The sequence below is a fragment of the Chiloscyllium punctatum genome, chromosome 6 (assembly GCF_047496795.1).
Source record: "Chiloscyllium punctatum isolate Juve2018m chromosome 6, sChiPun1.3, whole genome shotgun sequence".
NCBI lineage: Eukaryota > Metazoa > Chordata > Chondrichthyes > Orectolobiformes > Hemiscylliidae > Chiloscyllium > Chiloscyllium punctatum.
Genome location: NC_092744.1, coordinates 145,132,813 through 145,145,144, shown reverse-complemented (window position 1 = coordinate 145,145,144; position 12,332 = coordinate 145,132,813).

Sequence of the window (12,332 nt, the reverse complement as noted above, 5' to 3'; positions counted from 1 at the left end):
AACCATTATTGCTGGGAATCTATGAGAATCTGTTATTAAGGAAGTAAATGCAGAACATTTAGAAAAGCTTCACACAGAGTCAGCATGGTCTTGTTAAAGGAGAACTACATTTTGCCTGTAAAATCATGCAAAGTTTTTTCTGGAAATCCATGAGAATGTAACAAATGGCCTTGATAAAGGGGGACTGGAAGACATGAGGCTTTCCAGAGATTTTCCACAAGGTATCACAAAGTAAAGGTTCTTATACAAGACAGAAGCTCATAGTCTGACGGGTGGTTTGGGATGGATTAGCATGGGATTGCACTTGGTAAACACTTACAAATCGGAGAGTCATGATTCATCGATCTTTATGAAAAAAATGTATCTACTGGAGTACCACAAATATCAGTCCGACGGCAAGAGATGCTTACAAGAGCTGGACTCAGCTCCTGACGGCGGGAGCTGAGTACAATATACATCCGAGTTTGAGGATGACACTGACAACCAAAAGGCAGGCTGTTATTAAATGGAGAGGACTCCCAAAAAAGGAGCAGTACAACGGATTGGGCTGTTCATTTATCTGAAACATTACGCCAGCATGTTGATGCAGAAATGTTGGTTCATTAGACTGGTTCCTGGGATGAAAGGATTGAATTATTGAATACATCAAAAATGCTGAGGTGATTATTCATTGTGGTTTAAATGAATGAGAGTGTCATTACTGAAACGGATAAGATACAGAGGGGGCTTGGCAAGGTCGGTGTTGAGAATGTGGTTCCACACCAGAGCAGAGTCTCGAAGTCAGATATCTAGATACAGAATAAGGAATATCGATTTCAAATTGAGATGTAAAGAAAGGTCTTCTTTCAGAATGCAGTGAATGGCTGGAATTTCCTAACCCCGAGAGTTATGGAGGTTGTGTCACTGATTATATTTACAGACAGGTGGATTGGTTTGTGACATTTCAGCGAGTTGAGGGATGCAAGGGGTTAGCAGGAAAGTGAATTTGAGCCGTGGGTAGATCAGCCATGTTCTTATTGAATGACAGCGCAGGTTCCTATTTCTTACGTTCTTATTTATGTTTTTGGAAAATACTTGATTATTTTCCTGTAAATGATGTAAAATGTTGCATTCAGAGACGGCAGAGGGTTTGTCTGACTTGACCTTGTGTGGGGCATGGGGGCTGTATTCAATGCGAATCTGAGCCTGTAACATGACCTACATCAGGAGCAGAAGTTACAGAGAGGGGAAGGCCGAAAAGAGGGATTGGGTGAGGGGAGTCACTGCCTGACCCAGCCTGGATTTTCCTATACATTTGCCAAACAACACCAAACCATCGGAGTGGCCTCAATCTGCTCCTGCACAGCAGGACCGAAGGGCTGAATGGAACAGACACGACTGGGCCATTCGGAACTTTGACACTATTCCACCAGTCAATAAGGTCATGGCTCATCTCATTGTATTCCCAGCTGCACTTTTCTCTGATTTCACAATGATTCCTGATTCACCTGTCTATGGAAAAGTCAGACAAAGCCAGCCTCGATAAAATATGAAGATTCAACCCTCCCAATCTTCTGGGTGAGAGAATTCCCACTTGAATGAATTCCCACTTTGTGAATTTCTCCTTACTGCGGTTCTGACTGAGATTGGAGGGTGTCACTGTTTCCATTTCTAGTCCCACTCCTCCACTGCTCACAACAAATTTTAAATGTAACCAGGTTGGCGATATGACCGATGATAAAGGTCTAATACTGGGTCAAGTTCAGTTATCAGAACAAGCCAGTTGGATTTCTTTAGTCAGCTACAAGTAATTAAAAGAGCTAACTGAGGTGTATGATGGATATGTGGTTATCTCTGTGGCCACACATCACCAAGGAGCTGGGTTCAATTCCAACCTCAGGTGAGTTTGAACATTCCCCACGCTTCTGTGTGGGTTCCCTCCCAATGCTCCAGCTTCCTCCCAGAGTACAAAGATGTGCAGCTTAGAGTGGATTTGCCATGCTCGATTGCCCATTGTTGAGAGAGTGTCCCCTTCATGGTACCCTTGTCAGTGTGGGGAACTTAACCTGCGCTGCTGGCCTCCCTCTGCATCACAAACCAGCCGTCCAGCCAACTGAGTGGGAGACAGTGTAACTGTTACAGACAGAAACAGGCACAGGCAAAGGGCAAGAGAAACTTTCATAACAAGGAAAAAGGTACAATTCAGATAACGGTCAAGATTACAGCTGAGGATAAAATGTTCTCTGCTCAAAATTGTATTTCATAACGCGACAAGTATAGAGAAGCAGTGTTTGGCTGAATACAATAAAGTGAGACAAAGTGAAATAGCCAGAATTACTAACTGTGATTGGATATAAAATAAGTGCATATTTTTGCACCCAGGGGGTTGAATGACTGAAAGTTCCTATACCTGACAATGGGAATTCTTTGGAACACTATCTGGAAAATTCCATATTCAAAGTGTGTGTGTGTGAGAGAGAGAGAGACCGCAGATACTGCACTGAGCTGGGTGGTGTGCTCAGACCGTGCTCGGTGGGGCTGGTGGTGAGGCCTCCTCTGAGAAGAGAATGGATCCCCCATACTAGCCCATCCACTAGGACCTCTGTGCCTCTGATGAAAGAGCGTGGTGTTAGCTCCCCTTACCTGCCATGCTCGGGGTCAACTGTGCAGGGTGGCTTCAAACTGAGGAAGTACAACAGTGTGCCCATTGGCCTTTTAAAGATGGCACCAGTGTCAATGATCATAGAATAGCCAGGGGCATCAGTGCGATGGTGAGTCCCTCCAGCCATATTGGGTTGCAGAATTGGGGTGGCATTGAATGCAAGGAACACTATGAGATTGAGTGGGTAGTTAATGTGGTGAGTTCGATAAGATAGCGCCATGAAACTAGTTCAGTCTCGTACAGATAATCCCTTTGTCACACTCAATAAAAATGTCACTGAGACAAACTATTATTAGATTCAGCCCAATAAGTCGAAGACTCTGCTAACCCAACACCCAGTTACAAAGTTGCAGAACAAATGTTCATCTAAAACTCTCCCTCATCTTTATTGACGCCAATATCCCCTTCACCTATCATCCTGGGAATACTGGCTCATGTTGTAGGATGCTGTCAAAATGCCTTCATTTCAGCATTCTGAAACCTGAGATCTTACATGAAATTGTCTCTCAATCTCCCTTTCGCTTTTTCCCCCAAAATCCTTTTTATCGTTGGTAGTTAAACTGATTTCTCCACCATCTCTCTCTGGCAGGAACTAGGGAATACGGACTAGGCAATAAGGACTCAGTATCAGAGTGATCATGGAACTAGACGGGTAATTCAGAGGTACGGGCTGTGACTCCAAGACAGTGTTTAACATCCTACCACAGCCGATGTCAGAGATTAAATTTGAATGACAAAAATTGGAATAATTTCACTCATGGAAACCAGAAGCCGTTAAGATTTATTTTTATTATATTGCTGATAGTCTTTGTTAAAGAAACTTAACATTATTACCCAATCTGAGCTCAGTGTGACTTCAGACTCACAGCAACATTGTTGGCTCCATTTTGTCTTGACAAATGGCCGCGTGGTCAAGGACAATTAGTGATGGACAACAAATGCTGCCTTTGCCCATGATGCTGGCATCCCGTGAAACAACATTAAAGGTGAAATAAATCAAAGAACGGTGGGTTCTAGAGATCGAAAATAAAATTCTCCAGAGTCTGAAAGTGTGAGAGAATCTCACAGGTATGGCAGCCACTGTCAGGAGAAATGCAGATAATGTTTTGACCCTGCTTCACAACTGAAAGCAAACTGGGAAATAATATTATTTATCCAGGTATCATGGATGGTTGGGTTGGAGAGAGAGGTGGGAGCTAGGTTTAAATTGACTGGATGGTGAAATGGCCAGAAAAATAGAGGAAAAGAAATGAAAAGTGAGCAAAGGGATTGCTGATGATGAACTGAAAGGAAAACAAAATGGCAAGTTATTCTCACATTTCCCCATTTCCCATATTCCTGAATATCGCGTCCATTTAGTTATGTCCCTGTTTAAAGTGAATTAAGTTCCCTTATCTCTCTTCTCTGAGTGTGATGATCGAATCCATTAGCAATACTGGTGCTGCCCTTATAGTTGCTGAGATATAGAGGAAGTTAATGCTACATTGTCAACTGCTTCTTTGGAGAGAGAACCTCTTACTGTGGGAGTGTGCAGAGATGCAAAGGATTTCTCAGCCAGGAAGATAAACTCAGGAGTGGAAATAGTTTTCAACACTGAGCGCGTGCACTTACCGTGTGGGGAATTGACTTGTTCCTGTCATTGGAAAATCAGTGGAGTTACTGTGGATGCTTATCTCGGGTTTGTATTGTCAGCCGCTGCGTCTGGTGACCCCACTCTATACACTGCATTTACAGAGTGTCTGGGTCCATGGTAAACAAATGGAGATGAGGCTCCACGGAAGGACAGCTCTATAAATAGGGAGGTGCAGGACAGTGCATTATCTTTCCTGGGATTTCCCGGGACATTTGTCTAAGCTGGACCAGGTGTCAGGTATGAAGCCAGTTTGTTTCAAAATTGAGGTGGTCACGGAGCTGTGTCCCCTCCTTCAATATACTGTGTAGCCTCACACCAGTGACAGGACTGTGTTAATGCTCACCATAAATTAAACTGGATTAATTCTGGAACTTTCAAGGCAGGGGTGAGTAACATATCCACCATCACCGGAGTGCAGTCCTCCGATATATTCACTGGCTGACAGGACCCATCTGTCCGCTGAGAGCAATATATTGTGCCCATCTCCCTGAGAAAGATACAGAAAGAAACTTCCAGAAATATAAGGGAACAGAGTGACTGATGAAAATGAGGAACAACAGGAAATTCGAATTAATAAAAGGTATGTCTTTCAAAATCTCATTGTATTTAAGGTTGGTATATTGCTGCATCTGATGAGCTACATCCCCGGGTATTGAGGAGGTGACAGTAGAGATAGTGAAAGAATTACTGATTATTCTTCAAAGCTGATTAGATTCTGGAAAGGATCCTCCAGACTGGAAAGCAGCTTTTGTAAACCTAAATATTTAAAACAGGACGGAGAGAGCGAACAGCAAACTAAACAGTGGTTAGCTTGATGTAAGCTGTGAGAAAAACATTGGAACGTTTTGTGAGGAATGTGACAACTAGACACTTGGAAAATAATGACATGATTTGGTAGAGTCAATCTAGATTCAGGAAGGGGAAATGATCTTCATCTTTGATAAATCTGCTGGACTTTGTGGAGATTGTCCGTTGTGACATCGACAATTGAGAACCGGTGGGAATGAAGTGTTTGAATTTTCAGTAGATGTTTGACATGGTTGAATACAGATGAGTGGGGAATGTTAGAGTCCATGGGTAGGTAGGGGAGGAATACACCGAATGTATTAAAAGTTGGATTATCGAGAGAATGAAGAGAGTAGGATAATTATCTGGAGTGGAGGATCAGTGTTTGTGCAATAGCTCTTCGCAAGATATAAAGTATTTCAGATATGAACAAAAAATATCATCATTCACATTTATGTTCATTAAATCGTGAGAAGTTGGGAAGTGCTGTTGTTAAAACAGGCCTGGATGTGCTTGGTCATAAGTCACAAACAGAATTTTTACACAGCAGGAAGTAAATGATATGTGGCTCTTCATGCAAAATGATTAAAGTACCAGAGCAAATGTATCTTTCCAAATGATAGTGTTTTGTTGAGGGTCTGGTAGGGTTATTGTGTACATGTTGAATCAGCTTTATAAATAATGATCTTGGCAGCGATTCAGTTCAAAGGGGTTTCACCAGACTGGCATGATGCTACCATGAGGAGAAAGTGAAGAAACTTGCGCTTAATAAAGTGCGTTAAGATGTTTGTGAGTTTATATTTAAAAAAATGCTGAAGCACATTGAATGTTGAAGATACAAAGTTGCCTTATTAAATCAATTAAAGGAATGCCCAGACAAATTCACATTTCCTATGTATTGGAATGCAAATATATCCACTGTAAATATATTGGCTGGTGCCTGTTCTAGTCGAGGAGAGATCTGCACGGTAACAGCATGTAGATTGTGGTTTTTGATGGTGGTGGTGGTGGGCGGTTCAGCCGGTAACTGTATTACAAATGGACAACGCAGCAGAATCATCTGGCCTGCGATAAGAAAGCATGCATCTTTCTCCCTCACTACTAACTTCACGAGAGCAATGGGTGATGGGAGATGTGATCAATAGCCAGCGGTGCCAACATTCAATCCAGTCCAGTAGTTTTTGTGAACTGAAGGAACCATACTGAAAGGGGTTAAATGGAGCTGTTTGTTCAGTGACTGTGATTGATGCCAGTCTCCATGGATCCTGATTGTGTCACTGGATGTTTTCTGTCTCCTATTAGTAAGGGGCCTCTTGCAATGGCTTATGCCATTGTAGCAGCAGATGCATCAACTCCAACGCTCAAAGGGACACAGCTGCAGAGACACAAAAAGGAGATTTAAACATCTGAGAATAGTCTGGAATGATCCATTAATGGATCAGAATCTGAGAACATTAGACTGGAATGCTGCAACAATGGACAGGAGTTTATCCTGGGGTCTTTTGCTTTTTTCCTCGTCTCGGTCAACATTATCACTTCGGATATGGGCTGCACTGCTGATTATCCAGGCGGGTTGCTATCCTATCCTCGCTATTGTTGGTGTTCCTGGTAAGATTCTTCATCTCTATCCATTTATTAATCTCTTCAACCATGGCGAATTTCTTTGCTATTTCTATTATCTATATTTGTCAAAGACGGAAACTATTGTCTTCAGTTTCAAATGCAAATTCCATTAATTACCCACAAATTTCAGAACCGCCCTCACAAACATCTGAGAACTAGACTGTTCACAATACCGAAGTACCTTTCATCCGTGAATTTATTTATGTCTCGGTATTCTGTCCATCACCAAACCGACCCACTACCAGCTCGATTATATGCCCAGTCACCATCTTGGCTTCAATGCTGATGCTTCATTATCTATTATCTATGCTTCGGTAAAATTCAGACGTTATGGTTCCACCTCTCTTCTAAGCACTCTTTCAGTTGCAAATATTTCGATCACAACTTTGTTCTTGTCTCTAAAATAACTTAATGTCAGGAACACTCTCTCAGAGCAGTAATGTCGGAAGAAATGTAATTCAGATGCACAGGTTATTACACAGAAAGACACTGTTCCACATCCTACCGCAGATGATTTCAGAAAGTAAATACACAAGACAGGAATTGGGAAAAAAGCAAGTTTTACTAATAACAACCATTACATCTCCAGCATTTACGTTTAGCTATTTCACTGATGTCCTTTGGTAAATAGATCTTGCTTTACTCTCTGGTCTGGCTTAAGATTGATGTGAGACCCACAGCAATGTGCTTGGTTCTGTACTGCCTGAAAGAATGACCTTGCAGTAAATGATATTTGGTTAGGTCAACAAATGCTGCCCCTGTCAGCGATGTAGACATTCCAAGTAATAACAAAATTAAAGGTTAAATAAAGCAAAGAATGATGCAACAGATCAGAAACAAGAAAGAACGCGAAAGTGCCAGACAAACTGAGCAGATTTGTTAGCCCCCTCCAGTCGAGAGAAAAATAGAATTGGCAATTCGATTCATACATCAGAACTGAACACAGTTGGAAAATAGTGTAATTGATGTTGGTGACACCGACATCTGTTATGAAGGGGAGAAGGATTGAGTTGAATAGATGGAAAGAGAGAGAGAGAGAGAGAGAGAGAGAAAGAAACAAACAAAGGGATTGTTGATGGTCAGCTGTGATGGAAATAAAAACTGAAATTAAACATTACTTATGTTTTTTCTGTTCCCATATTATTAATAATCATGACCATATAAGGTACATGTAAAAGTCCCTGCTCAAAGTTATTTATGTCTGTTGTTCTCTCTTCCCTGAGTGTGATCATCTTCCTTTATTCAGTAATGGGATGCTGGGCCAGTATTTAATTCCCTTTCCTCATTGGTCTTGAGAAGGTGTTGGTGAGCTGCCTTCCTGACACACTGCAGCCTGTGGGCTCTAAGGAGTCAGTGCTGAGGTCCATGCGTTTCATTTCTTTGAGGCTTTGAAGTGACTGATATAACTGAGTGACTGGCTTGGCTATTTCAAACTGCAACTGAGAGTTAATCACATTGCTGTGGGTCTGGAGTTACATGTAAGCCCGACCAGCTGAAGATGGTAGATTTCCTTTCCTGAAGGGCATGAGGGTACAAGGTCGGACAATCGACATTGGTTTCATTGTTTCATTTGATTCTTAATTCCTGATATTTTATTGAATTTAATTTGCAACATTTGCCGTTGTGGGATTCGGCTCTGGTGTCTGGGTCATTACCTGATTCCCTGGATTGATATTCGGAGATAATACAGCTAGGTCATCGCCTCCTCAGTGTCTCCAATCAACTCGAATGGCAACAGTGATGTTGTTGTTGGTGTGACTTTGCTTCATAAGGCAAATAAATGATTGGCAAAAATTGCCATCCTTCTCAGTTTGTATTTATGAGAAGGCGAGATGATGGGAAGTGCTCTTGGTGAAAAGGAGTTGGATGTCCTTGATCATGAGGCACTAACAGAATTCCTACAGAGCAGTCGGGTACTGGCAGGTGGAACTACATTGGGTTGAGATATCTGGTTGGCACGGACAGGTCCGACCGAAGGATCTGTTTCCATGCTGTGCATCTCTATAACTCTATGACTCAGCAAGTAATCAGCACAACAATTGAGTAGTATCGTTCATTACAAAATGATTAAAGAATAAGAGTGAAGACACCGTCCAGCAGTTGTGGAGTATACTTGAGACAGTAATTTCCTTCATTTATAATCAATGATCTCTTTGGTACAGAGAGACGGTGTAATGGAGTTTCTCCAGACTAATCCCTGCGGTGATGGTGTCGTGAGGAGAGTGTGAAGGAATTTGGCTGCCCTTTCCTTACCTCTCGCCGTTAGCTCAAGATGTTTCATTTGCAACTAATTTCTTGCCATCTCTGATTCTGTTGGTTTCTCCAGCAAGTTTATTGGACGAGATTCCGCTGTAATTATCTCTCCTTTCCTCACAGAAGCAGTCAGTTCCAATTCCAGCTTCTCTGCTAATTCATGCAACTTGGTCTTATTCATTTTTCGTAAAATTTCCAAAGTCACTGCATGCACACCCAGAAAACGTTTGGCGACTGAAATAGCCATTATTATTCTAAGTTTTCTCAACCCAATCAAACTAATACCCAAAAAGAAACATTAGACTTTCGATAAAATGCAGAAGAGGGGGAAAAAAGAAAGCAGTAGAACAGAGAGTAAAAATAAAAAATGGTAAAAGAGAGAGCAATAGGGGAGAGAGAAAGAGAGAACTTTTGAAGAACAAAAACTGACAATTAAAAAGGAAAGTCAGTGTAAAAGGCTGGAGATAACGGCTGAAGGTGTGCTTCGTTACGAAGAGAGTGAGGATGAGCAAGCCCCTGCTAGTCATAAGCCTAGTGAGAATTTGTTTGAGTATGTTCAAGCATCGCCTCAATTTGATGAGAAGAATGTGATGCCCTTTTCATCTCATTTGTAAAGTTGGCTAAACAAATGCAGTGGCCAGAGGCAATGTGGGTTTTGTTGATCCAAACGAAACTTGTAGGTAGGACTGTTGAGGTATTCACATCCCTATCAGATGAGGTATCTGGGGAGTATAAGGAGGATAAAAAAACATTTTGGCTGCTTAGGCAACATTTCAGGAATTTAATGAGGGATCCTGGTGAAACCTACACTGAGTTTGTAAGGATCAAACAGACTAATTTCGATAGTTGGATAAGAGCTTTAAAATTCAAGCAAAGCTATGATGCCCTTAAAGAGGTTAACACTTGGAGGAATTCAAACTGCCTGAAGTAGTGCAAACTCAGGTGGAAGAGCAGAGAGTGTAAACAGCAAGGTTAGCTATTGAAATGGCTGATCATTATGAACTGGTCCATAAACTTGGTTTGGCTTCCAGAACCAGTTCTGGTCTCTGAGTGACAGAACTTGGAGCAAAGCGATATCCTCACGTGCAAAGGGAAAGGTAGATCACAGTGTAGATCATAAGGATAATTTACCACAGTAATAAAGAAAACCTTGAGGGGGACAAAGAAGTTAAAAACCTGTCGTGTTTTCATTGTAAAAAAGAGGGCCACACAAAATCACAGTGTTGATGGGCTGGGAGAAAACCAGATGTAGGATAACCAAACAAACTGGAAGTTTTGTTGGACTCGTAACAAAAAGCATAAGGGAAAGTAGGCAACTGCCTCAGAGTGTCCAAGATGATCAGTGGACGTGCCAAATCTGCAAACAAAACTTACATGAAAGGGTAAAGTTTATTCACATAGGCCAGGATTAATTGGTAAGAAGGTTTCAATATTAATTGACACGGGATCTTTTCAGTCTGTAATGCTGAGGGGTGAGGCTTTCTGCACTCTTGAGAGACTATTTCCAGAAAATGTGCTGGTAACAGGAATTCATAGTGAGGCAAAAAGTGCTCACTTATGTAAAGTGAGGCTAGAGTGTCCAGAGAAGATTGGAGCATGTGCGGTAGGTGTACTAGACCCCTAACTTTCAGCTCTAGGAATAAAATTTGTCCTTGCTAATAATATAGCTGCTTCACTGGTAGGCGTGCTGCTTCCTCTAGTTGAAAAGCCAGTGGAGGTGCGGGCAATGGAAGACCTGGAGAATATTTATCCAGGAATTTCACCTGATTGCATCACCAGAAGATCACAGAAGCAGAGGTTTAAGCAGGATAAAGGCACAGATAACGAAGCTGATGTAGACTTATCCAAAAGTTTCTTTTTGATCTGATAAGTGGAAAACAGATGGAGCGAGTAGGAAAATATGAACGTAGTTTTAGCTCTGCTAAGCTGATTGAATTACAGCAAAAAGTTGTGGAGTTACAGAAGTTATATCAAAAGATATTTAGGAAGAAAGAGAATGAATGCATTCCTATGTGTTATTACTTAACAAATGATGTTTTAATGCAGATATGGAGATCAGCACACATTGAAGCAGATCAGACGTGCACAGAAATTTATCAAATTGTTTTGTCTGTTGGGTATAGAAAGGGAGTGCTGCGAGTGGCACGTGAGTTACAACTTGGAGATCATTTCGGGGTGAGGACATTACAGGCTGAAATACAAAGATATTTTCACTGGCCTGGACTTCACAAAGATGTAGTGAATATTGCCAAATGTCTCAAATATGTAACATACGCAGTAATAAAACCTGCAACTTTAATACCTATTCCAGCATTTAAGGATCCTTTCACAAGAGTCATGATAGATTGTGTAGGTCCCCTATCGCAAAGACTAAGTAGGAATAAGTATTTCTTAACAATAATGGATGTGTCCACTAGATTTCCAGAGGCAGACCCATTATGTAGCATCACAGTGAAAAGAGTTGTAGAAAAAAAGTACTTATTTTATACGTAGGTACGGACTACCAAGAGCTCCAGATAGATCAAACCTCACATCCGCACTATTCAAGCAGGTGATCGATAACTTGGGAATAAAGCAATTCAAATCTGCTACATAGTATTCGGAATCACAGTGAACATGAGTGAGATGGCATCAAACAGTGAAGACCATGTTGAGGGTTTATGGTCAGGATAATCCAGATGATTGCGGTAAGGAAATTCTTTTTGAACTATTTGTGATCAGAGACGCACAGAATGAATCGACCAAATTCAGACTATTTGAATTATCTTTTGAGCATGAAATAAAAGGACTGTTAACATTGGTTAAGGAGAAATTAATAAGGCAGAATTCAGAGACCACCCATTTGGAGAATGTCAAATTTTAGGGAACGATTAAACAGCGCAGAAGACTGAATCGTTTGGAGATTGGAGTCCCTGATGGTCACGGCTGTGAACACAACCTTCTGCAGTTTCTTACAGTTCAGGGCACAGCGGTTGCCATACCAGACTGTTATGCACCCGGTCAGTACGCTGTCAATGTTGCATCTGTAGAAGTAGTGCATGTTGAATTTTCTGAGCCACCCGAGTGTTCTTGACTGTCACACCTAGGTGAGACATCCAGGGTTGGCAGTTATCGTCACTCCGAGGAAGTTGATGCTCTGTACGTCCTCAACCGTTGATGTAGATTGGGGCATACTCCCCGACTTTCTTAGTGAAGTCAATGGTCAGTTCTTTACTTATGCCAAATTTGAGAGAGAGGTTTTTATCATTACACCATGCCACCACACCACTATGTCCTTTCCGTATTCTGACTCGCAGTTGGTTGTTATACCTCCTGCTTTGGTGATGTCAGCAGCAAACATGTAACTGGCGTTGTTTGGAATTTAGCAACACAACCGTGAGTGTATAGGGAGTACAG